The sequence below is a fragment of the Solanum tuberosum genome, unplaced genomic scaffold (assembly GCF_000226075.1).
Source record: "Solanum tuberosum cultivar DM 1-3 516 R44 unplaced genomic scaffold, SolTub_3.0 scf00026, whole genome shotgun sequence".
NCBI lineage: Eukaryota > Viridiplantae > Streptophyta > Magnoliopsida > Solanales > Solanaceae > Solanum > Solanum tuberosum.
In genome coordinates this window covers 1,013,284-1,025,180 of record NW_006238952.1, presented here as the reverse complement: position 1 = coordinate 1,025,180, position 11,897 = coordinate 1,013,284, and positions in this window count along the sequence as shown.

Below are 11,897 nucleotides of genomic sequence, written 5' to 3'. Positions count from 1 at the left end.
GAGGGGGGGGGGGTTATATAGCCCAAAAGAAAAAAGTTCCTTTTGAACTTTATTGGTTTCTGCCTTGTAATAATTGTAAGAAAGAAGCGTAATATTCTATTGGAATTCAGGTAAGTTAGTACTAATTGGTTTATTTATATTGTTGGTCAGGTAAAGCTTTTCTGTTTTCTTTTGATATTTTATTGTCTTATAACTATTTGATACTAAAACCTTACAAAATTCTAATTTGCCATCCATCAATACATGGCATCGTTATTAATTAACCGCTTATATTGTGATTTGTGACTGTCTGTGATGCTTATAATCGTTATAATTATGACACCTCTTTGGATAGTGCATGAGTTACTATGTAATTAGATTGCAAATTAAATGGACAAATTAAAAGGGAAAAAAGCAATGACCTATACATAATTTTAGACGCCTACGTACATATATTTCACATAACAAGACAATTAGTGCTTTGCGCTACCATAACAAGAAATCCAATGTTATTTATTATAAGAAAATAATTCATAAAAACATACTGTAATAAAAAAAAAGAGTTCGTATTAGGGTTCTCAAAAGCAATTACTTAAGTGGGATTTAATCATGGAATTTGGACCACTTATGTAGTTCCAAGTTTCAGTAAAATTATTTGTTTCTTACAATGTTAGGTCTGCTACAGGAGTAGCATACTTAATAGCTTCATTGTTAAAGACAGGACTAGTCGATGAAGGCTAAGCACCCTCCTTAAGTATCCTACTCATTCCGTTTTAATTTGTTTGTCTGGTTTTGATTTATCATCAAATTTAAGAAAGTAAAAAAGATGTATGATTCATATGATCTTAAATTAAAGATATGTGAAATGTACCAAAATGTTCTTTAATCTTGTAATCTTATACATGTTATAATGTGGAAAGTTAGAATTAAAGAGATGTTAAAAAGAAAAATAGACATTCTTTTCTAGATAAACTGAATAAGAAAGTAATACAAACAAATTAAATAAAAAAGGTGTACTCAAAAACGAGGACGAGTAAGAAATATTGTATAATTAGTACTTTCCTGTTTTAAATTTTTTCAAAGATCAGTTTAAATTTGTATAAATGAACAATGGTATAAATAATATAAGTAACTGTGCATAATAAGTGGAGCTAGCTAATTAATTTTTTAAAAATAGTTTAATGATTTTCTGCATTAAAGAAGGAAGAGTAATGCATTTCTTATCCTATTAATCCAAAAGAGAGAAAGAGAGAGAATATATATAATGCAAACACTAGTAATTTTCTTAGCGAAATTATGATTAGATGAGCATTGTTTAAATTATTTTTTCTAATTAGATATTTGTATTTGAAACTTATTAAGTGCATGATTATTTTATTTTTATACATAATATATTTCTTACATTATACTATCATACAATATATGAGTATGACTGTTATAGGAAATAATTTTACAAAGAGTGTAGTATGTTATATGTACTATAATCGCTATAATAAATGTACTATATTTTACCTTTATATAACAATATTTTACATATAATAACAATAAATAAAATGAAATATTGTTATAACGAGGTTGCACTTACTACATACTATATACTAGTAATAATATAAATATATTAATATTATTAAAAGATGTATGTGGGAAGTCTCGTCTATTAAGTTTCGATGTTAGTTTTTTTTTTAACACTAGTAATTTTCTTAACGAAATTATGACTAGATGAGCATTGTTTAAATTATTTTTTCTAATTAGATATTTATATTTGAAACTTATTAAGTGCATGATTATTTTATTTTTATACATAATATATTTCTTACAGTATACTATTATACAATATATAAGTATGACTGTTATAGAAAATAATTTTACAAAGAGTGTAATATGTTATATGTACTATAATCGCTATAATAAATGTACATATATTTTACCTTTATATAACAATATTTTACATATAACAACAATAAATAAAATGAAATATTGTTATAACGAGGTTGCATTTACTACATACTATATACTAGTAATAATATAAATATATTAATATTATTAAAGGAGGTATGTGGGAAGTCTCGTCTATTAAGTTTCGATGTTAGTTATGTCAGCGTATAACTAGGGCATATGTGTGAAAGATTTGTCACGAGTCTTAACCACACTTTTCACAAAGAATTACTGAAAAATAATATTAATTTGTTGGAAGAGTTGGCGATTCTTCCTATGATGGCATCTCCTCTCATAATTGTGTTTACTTTCTTGTCCTATGATCCTTTAAACTTAGCTTGGAAGACCAACCCCTATTTTAATTTTATATTGATATTGATATTCAGACGCTAATTTCTTGATTAAAGATTAAATGATATTTTTATTTAAAATTATGATATATTGTTCGTTTTAAATTTAATGATTAGTCAAACTATGATAACCAAAAATTAAATGAATAAATATGTAACATCATATATGTAAGTAATAAATATAGAAAACCATAGGAAGAAGAAGAAGAAGAAAAAAAAAGAGTGGTCCATTGTAATCCATAATTCCAAATCAATGACACGTAATGTTTGTTTGGAAATTGGAATTAGTTTTTCTTAATTAGGTACAAATTTGATAGAAATTTCTCAACTCGTTCCTCGAACGGAATTTGACTTGAAATTTCTTAGTAAATACGAATTTGTTTTAGGACCAGACTTGTGGAGTGACCGTAGACATTGAAATTTTGTGGGACTCTACAAGACGTGTTCAATTCAAATTGAAACTCTAGAAGGTGTTCAGTTTCAATTACTAGAATTTTTGGAAGCTACTCAACCTTAAATCCTAGGCGTGCCTAAATCCTAGTTCACGCCTATATAAAGGGTACAAAATCCCTTAAAAGACATCTCAAATATCCCATAAACTATGGGTATTTTTTAAAGATTAAGATCTCGAATATTCTATAATACATACTATTAACATTGAAATGGTCTCTAATCATGGATAAATCTTAGGAAAGTAGAATCAAGGGAGGAACATAATTGTACCCGTAATCTTGATGAATAAAATTATGTTTCTTCATATTTTTTGTGATTGCATTTTATTTTCTGTCACTTTAAAATTTGTTGCAAACAAATTGGCATGCCCAGTGGGACCAAGTCTGCCCTTCATCTCTTCTCTCATAAATACAAAATCTGAAAAATCTGAAGCTGCAAAGGTGGATGAATGAGTACTTCAAGCCTCGTCTTTGAGTTTCATCGAGTCTACACTCCGACAAGCCTTGAAGCAAGGGCATTTGTAGACATTGAAATTTTGTGGGACTCTACAAGACGTGTTCAATTCGAATTGAAACTTTAGAAGGTGTTCAGTTTCAATTAGAATTTTTGGAGGCTACTCAACCCTAAATCCTAGTTCACGCCTATATAAAGGGTACAAAATTCTCTTAAAGTCATCTCAAATATCCCATAAAATCTTGGTATTTTATAAAGATCAAGATCTCGAATATTTCACAAATTCATGGAAGAGGTCAAATCTAAATCATCCTAATTCCAGAAATACGCCACTAATGGCCCTCGAATCATGGATAAATCTTTGGAGAGTAGAATCAAGGGAGGAACAGAATTGTACCCGCAATCTTGATGAATAAAATTTTTATTTTCTGTCACTTTAAAATTTGTTGCAAACGGGGACTTTAAAAGTTCACCGCAATTACTAAATTTACTTATTATCATTATTATTATTATTATTTATAAAATAAAAAAAAATAAAAAAAGATAATGGAGAGGATGGAAAGAGCAAGGGTTACAGCTATAAGTTTTAACATTAAAATATATACTATTCTCCATCTTGATTTCAAAACAATAGTAAAATATATTGGGTAGTAAACTAAATACTAGTACACTATAAATAGTTAGCCCTAACTCTCAAGCTAATTGCTTCCTCCTCATCAGTCCAAATCTTCCTTATATATTCAATAATTCACACACACATATATATATACCACAAGACAGCAACACAACGATTGTCTTGTGTGGAAGTTTGACTCTGAATTTCAGTTAATGAGACATTCTTACATGATACTCTAAAACACTTTCTTATGCGAGACAGAAAGTGTTAATTAATTATTCATTTTTTGATATGAAATTTTTATGAATTCAGAAGTTATAAGTCGGCATTATAGGCTGCAATCATTAGTGGAAATCCAGCGTTTTCTGAACTCTCTCCCTCAATGGCTGCTCTTATTAATTAAAGAGCAGCCGTGAGTGATTGAGTTCAGAAAACTCTGGCTTTCCTAATTTTGAAGAGTTCAACGCTGAATTTCAGATCATGAATCCACTAGCTAGCGCCAGGCCAGAAGCTACAGTTCCTTATACATAGTATTTTCTTTTGTTTTTTGCAGTATCACTTTTTATATAATCTTCTTCTTATCAAGCAGCTACTGGATATAAGAGTGGCTTTTGAAGAGTTTTCACATCAACAGAGAAGAAAGAAGTTTTTGCTCTAGTTTTTCACTCCAACAAGTCACCTTCAAATTACATTTGTCGATTCGTTTTTTTTTTTCGAAATTGGGGTAGGGGAAGGGGAATTAGGGAGGGGTTACAATATGAAAAAAAATGGAACCCTTACCAACAACAAGTTGAGAGTTTGCCGATTCGTTCATCATTGGATCAGATCAGGCTAAAATTTTGACGAAGTGTTCTAACATATTACCTGCTGATCTTTGATTTGAATGGTGGATCGAATTTAGAGGTCTGTAGCATCCAATTTCAAGCCCTGAACAACAGCTCTAGCTATTTTGAGTGATTTCTTTCAATTTTTTTATGTACTTGTTGCTATAATTGTTGCTCCTTAGTTGGCACTTGTTTTTAAGTCTATTTGAAATTTACCGTAATCATCTTATTATTATAGTAAAGTTATTTTTACCTTTGATTTGAAAAAAAAAATGTTAAAATTTAATTTTATTTATTTTCCATTTTTTTGAGTTTTCCTCCCTTCACATAACACAGGGTTCGCTCTAGATCGGTTATTTCCTTCATAATAGGATAATGATAGTTTTCGATTGTTCTTTTATCTCCTAATTATCTATAAGTCAGTTAACCAATTACATAAAGGGTTCCTTAAGTAAACTCCTTCAATAATCCTAAATTAATTCCTAGGGGAGAAATATATTTGACATAATTAGACCATCTCCAACCCATCTCTATTTTACTCTCCATTCTCTATATTTGGAGAGTAAAATAGAGAATGGGTTCTCCAACCACTGTCTATTTCACTCTCTATTCTTCAATTATAGAGAGGTGAATAGTAGTTCTCCAAGAGAATTACTATTCACCTCTCTATTTTACTTTTTAATTATTATAATATTATTTATATTATATTACTATCATTTGTAATTATTTTCTAATGTAACATAACATTTAAAAATATATTATCAACAACTTACTACTTCCGCCCAAATTAATAATTTTCTATTTTATTTTTTAAAAGAAATGGTCACTTTAAATATGTAATTTAAAGTTATTTTAATATTATTTATATTATATAAGATTATTAATTATGTCTCTAATATTTGTAATTATTTTCTAAGTAATATAACATCTAAAACATTATTGATAAGTATACTACTTCCATCCCGAATTAACAATTTTCTAATTTAATTTTAAATTTTTGTCATTTAAATATGTAATTTGGATTAGAATTATTTTTCATTATGAAGTATGCACAAAAATTACATGATAATTCAAACAATCTACTTTTATGTTATAATGATAAATTATTAAACTACACTTTTTAAAGAGCATGCATTTATTTGATGCAATAGTTCAAAATGGAATAGGGGAAGTAAATTAGTACACGAAATAATTGGACACAAGATGAAATTGTTAATTTAAATAAGATTTAGCTACACATAAAAAATAAGGATAAAAAATGCTTATTTTGAACAACGTAATACATTAATAGAACATTCATGAGTAGGGGGTGTGCAAACACCGAATCAACCGATAAAAGTGTTATGGTTTATTGTTATTGGGTTATTGGGTTAACGGTTTTTTAATGGTTTTATAAAAAAAAATTATTAGGTTATCGGTTCGGTATTGGTTTTTAATATTGGGTTATTGGGTTAAACTGATAACCCATTAAGACTAGTAATTTACTACTTTTACTTGTACATAAATATTATTTATTAATCTCAATACCATAGTAGTTACTATCTTTTGTCCTTTAGCCTTCAATTCACACTTCACAATGGATTTGAGTTCACAATTTCACACTATAAAAAACGTTAAAATCTAAAGTAGGAACCATATTCCTCTTAATTTCTCTTTGTGTTACGCTTGTATAGTTCTTTTCATCTTTGTTATTATTGTTTCTATTTTATGAGCTTTTGTAAAGTTACATTATTGTGTTTTCGCATCAAATTTATTAGAAAAGTCATATATTTGTTTTATAAATATTTTCTTATTGGTTAAACCGAAAACAGAACCGTTAAGGACCAAAATCGATAAAAAACTATTGCAATTTATGTTATTTAGAAATTTAGAATAAAAAATAATTTTATATTAATGAAGAATTTGAAAAAAAAATTTGTATTACGTAAAGATTATAGAGTGATTATTTGCAAAAAGAAGAAATGATTTATATTATGAAATAAGAAAATAAGAATGAAATATAAATAATAATATAATATTGAGGAGAGAGAAAAAAGATTCCTTTTTAGAGAGTAAAATAGAGAATTGGGTTGGAGTTGATTGTCTGAAAAAATAGAGAACTTTTATATTTGGAGAGTAAAATAGAGGATTGGGTTGGAGATACCCTTAGAGCCGTCAATATGGGCTGGCCTGGCCTAACCTGTAATTTGATAGGGCTGGGCTACGATTTTTAGAGCTCATTTAAGAAAACGGCTTTTTAGCCCGACCTGAATAAGTCTGCCGATTTGTGAGGCTTGAGAAATATGGATAGGGCCAGCCCGTGGGCCAAACAAAAATTAATTAAAAATAAAATAAAATGGAGTATTAAAAATAACAAGAGTCTAAACTCAAAATTTGTTTAAAGTTTGAAATATTACAATTTAAATACAAATCATGTTTATAAAATATGTACTACATAATATTTTCAAAAAAATATGTACTACATAAAATAAAAATTTCCTAAAATTTCTAGGGAATCACTACATATGCCGTACCATATGGAATATTGTCATAGTTTTTGTGTTTTATCATGATTATTGGAAAACAATTAGGTTAATATTTATATTTAGCTATTTATGCTTTTATTTGAAATCAAACTTAATAAATATTATAAAGATAATTTTATTTGTGGATTTGATTAACAAGTAGTAACACTAACACCAGGTAATATTGTCTTGTCGATATTTATGATAATACTTTTAAATTATAATTTAATTTAAAAAATTATAAAAAATATATTTTTAAGAAAAGAGGGTTGGCCCGGCAAAGTCCGTAGCCCACATACTTGTGGCTGGGCTAACCATTTTCTGGCTCATACCAAAAATGGGCTAGCCCAATCTGACCCGTTAAATTTTAAAGCATGTATGAATTAGCCCGAATAGGATGGATCATCCCATATTGACGACATAATTGTGGACACGTGATCCTTGCAAGAGCTCATAGAAATTAAATAACAACCTGATCTCCTCCTTTCTTTTTGTCATCTTCTGATCAATATCAAGAAATTTAAAAAAATAGTAACAATTAGGTAGTCGTTTAATTAACCCTACCAGTTAAAATATTAATTAACGAACGAGCCCTGGACTTTACGAAAAGGATGTCATTTCTTCTTTTTAAAAAATTAATTTTCAGATTGATCCGTACGATTAAAGGAAAATGATATGTTTTAAATGGTTAAATTAATTACTACTAATAATTAATAAATGAATGAAAACACATTAAAAGGGAATCAAAATTTGAAGTGAAAGTGTCTAATTGAAATACTTTATTAAGATTTGTTAGTGTTCAATTGAAACAAGACTTTTTTTTTAGTGTTTAAATGAAACATCGTAGCAATATTCAACCTTTCATTATCTCTTCATAATTTCAATCGTGTATGAAATAATGAAAGTATGAAACAAATATTTTGGTAAAATATGAAGAAATTCTTCTTAGGATTTTTATTAAGGGGTGTCAAAATATAAAGGAAAATCATTTAAGTGCTATACTAAACCTTCAACTTGTATCAAGAGCTGTTAACACTTGTATATATTATTAAACCAAATTTTGACTTATACATACAATGTAATTTTTCGACGAAGGTGTGTCAAGGTGTCCTCCGCCCCTGATTTGATGGTATTTTCTAATTCAGAACCATGCTCTTGAAAATTAGCAGGCAAACACTATATATCTATATAACAATCGAATTATACAAATTATGATTTTGTACAAATCAAGTAAATAACAAGAATTGGGAAAACTGTAGCTGCGAATTACAATTATTTCTTAAACTGTAGCTATAATACCTAATATAGAGTTAATATTTGCTATCCTGCATAATTTTCCTCATATTTAACCTACAATTATCTTTGAGGATGTTACAAGTCTTATTTTCTTTTATACTAAATGTATTTTACATATGCTGGGCAATATCTTCCCAAATTGCTGCCACAGTTTCTTTTTGAACTGCTTCTAGTGCTTGCCTTTGATTCTCATCAAAGTAAATTATTAACAATTGTGACTTACAATTTTTTTATATAATTTTTGAATATATAATTTTTTTCATTAAATAGAATATTTTGTGTTCAAATTCGAACTAGAAAAATAATTAGTCTAATTCTCATTTAACTAACTGTTTTTCTTGTACGAATTTGAACAAAACATATTCTAAAAAATAATTTAGGAAAAGTTACAAAAGTGAAAGTCTTTTATTTAATAATTACCACTTTTAAGTATACTTTTAATTTATTACCATTTTTGTCAACTTTTAGCAATACTTACTTAAAACAATTTTGTTCATTTAAACTTAGCAAAAAGTGATGTCATTCGCAACTTTTAGCAATATTGTCATTCAGCCAAATTGTTATATATGGTTAAAAGAATAATGTTGACAAATATCGTAAATATTTTTAAAAAAATGTACACGTAAGTGATTTTCCCTTCTATTTATGGAAACATAGGATGGTCAGTGGGTAAAGATAGTGACGGACTGACGGCCGACAATAATTCCCATTTGAGATTTGACTCATAGACTGCGACATTAAATGGGCTGACCTAATTTCTAGTAAAAGCCCATGTAAGATAAGCCCAGCCCAGTTTTTTTAACAAAAAACGCAGTTCCTATGATAATCACCAACAAAGTACTAAACTCGTTTAGCCATAAACAATACTTTCTTCGTTTAGGGTGTGTTTGGTGTTGACACCCAATTTTGACCCTCCACAATATAAATTAATCATCGAGCTTCTTAAATTCCAAACGATTTGAAATAATTGATTTTATAAAATTTTAAATACTTTTCAAGTCATTTAAGTAATTCTGTCATTTTTTATAATTTAAAAATAAAATAAAATTTTGTTATATCAATATTTGAAAATCATCTCAAAAAGATTTTACATTTTTAGTTAAATATCTTATTAATTTACTTTAGTTTAAGTTATAGTTATAATTTCGATTCAATTAGTTTGTAATTAAAATAATTATTTTACAATTGAATTAATTATTTTATTTTGTTAAGATTAAGAAGCTCATTAATTAATTTATATTAACTCATTTTATTTAAAAAATTTCCATTATTTAATAACAATTTTTAGTCAATTATTTACCCCATCTTTTAAGAAAAAATTTGGGCCACTTCCTAAAGGCCCAATTCCAATTTTCAACACCAAATAATTCCTCAAATCCATTACCAGATATTCCCAAGCCCACCAAAAAAAAAATCCAGCCCATAATTCTCATAATACATCAACAATTCCAAACAACATTACAACATCAACACCAAATATCCAACGCCTGCCAAACCGACCCCATCCCTGTACCAACGTCTTCTTCCCCATAAATCCAGCAGCAAATCGCGGCTGACCAAACTCGGAATTCGCGCCAACAGTGCTCTCCCATACGCAAGAATCAACCTTTTCCCTGATTTTGAGCAAGGATTTGAGGATCTTGGTACAAATTCAAATTTCAAATTCGACCGTTTTTCCCCTAAATCGACCCCAAATTTCCTCTATATAAACCTCCATCTTCTTTAGTGTTTGGGGGGACGAAAAAGGCTAGAGAAAATATTGAAACCTAACTAGCATTAGAGAGGAAGAAACCGACTTAAACCGTATAGTTTTTGAAAGCATAGAGAAACCGAAAATTCTGATTTCGTTCAGTCTTTGCTCTAGATTGTTTTGTTTGTTCATCCAAATTCTCGGAATCGTACCTTAGTGGTGGTGAAGTCGTTTCAAGCTTGTTGTCCCACGTCGTTGCCTCGAAGAAGGTAACCTTTCCTCCTCTTGAATTTGTTTTACCATTTCGGCTAAATTCAGATGTATGTTATGTGAATTTAATTCACTGTGTGATTTAATTTGGTAGTTTGGTGGTGCCTATATATGATCTGCTTCTGCTTCTTTATGAAAGATATGGTTATGTATTGTTTTAAAGTGGTATAAAATGGCAGTTTGAGATCTTACCACTAGCTATTGTTGCTTTCCCTTGTTCTTCACGGTGTAAGGCATATTACTAAGATACAAATCGATTTAAATGAAGCTATAGTAATCTTGGTTGCTTGTCTTTTATTTCTTTCTTTCTTTTCTTATTGTTGTAGATTCTCATTAATTCTAGCTTATTCCCATGAAGTGTAAGCTCTACTTTCGTTTTAGTTGGAATGTTGTTCACATTATTTCATGTTTTCGACTCCCGATTTAAGATTGTTTTAGCTTACTGCTTTACTCTTGTTTATGGTCTCTAAGATTTCTTACTCATTCCATGTCTTTGGGTTTAGCTATCATTTCATTACTAATATACATCACTCCATTTATTAGTATATATTTGAACCTGTTAGTCTAATAGTTATTAAAATGCATTTGTTGTTCTTAGTGACCATGCTAAATTTTGAAATTCATGTTAGCCATCTCATGTTAGCATTCAAATCAATGTGTTTTACTTCCTTCATTTAGTTTGTCATTGTTGGGTTTGTTTATTTATTATGGATTTTCTTCACATTTATGGGTAAGTCTCTTTCCAAAAAATGACCATATCAACTCTATGAATTGTCATTAGTTTAATACAATTATATCTCATTAATCCAAGTGCATTATCTTTATGTTGAAAATATTATTTCTTACTTCATCATCTTCATCCGATGCATATGAACTATATTTAAATTTGTCTTCTTATAAGCTTAGAAAGTCACTGACCACTTAGCTAGAATTTAGATTTGTAATTTCAAATGCTTAGTTTCCTTAAATGATTAACGTTGCTATAAGTTAGATACTAATTTGTTTTTTTTCTTTTCTTTTCGTTTGTTGTACATGTGAAAACTCCATTCGAATCTGTTCCGGACTCTTTTCTTGCATTTCTTTGAGTTGAGTTTCTTCGAGTCAGCCTCTTCGTTGTTCGAGTCAAGGGAACCGATGAACAGGGATTAAAAACTGATTTACAAGTCTTGGAAAAGACCAGAATGGACTGTGCACATGCCGATATACACTATGATACACTGGTATACAGCCGTACACAACTGATATACAGGTCTAGGTGCTGAAATATAGATATAGACTGCGGTTATACAGGTCGAAGACAAGAAATACAGGTCTCGGGGGTTAAAACGGAGTTATATACACTGATATACGGGCAGTATACACTTTGTATGCAAAAAAAAAAAAAAATGGGCCCAAAAGCCCCAAGAAAATTCTGGCAGCTTTTTTGGAAGATAATTGGGCCAAAGCCCATCTAATTTTGAGCAGCTTTTATAGTAGTTTAGGACAGGGAAATGGGGCCAAGGTCCAAGATCAAAAAGGCCCAAATCT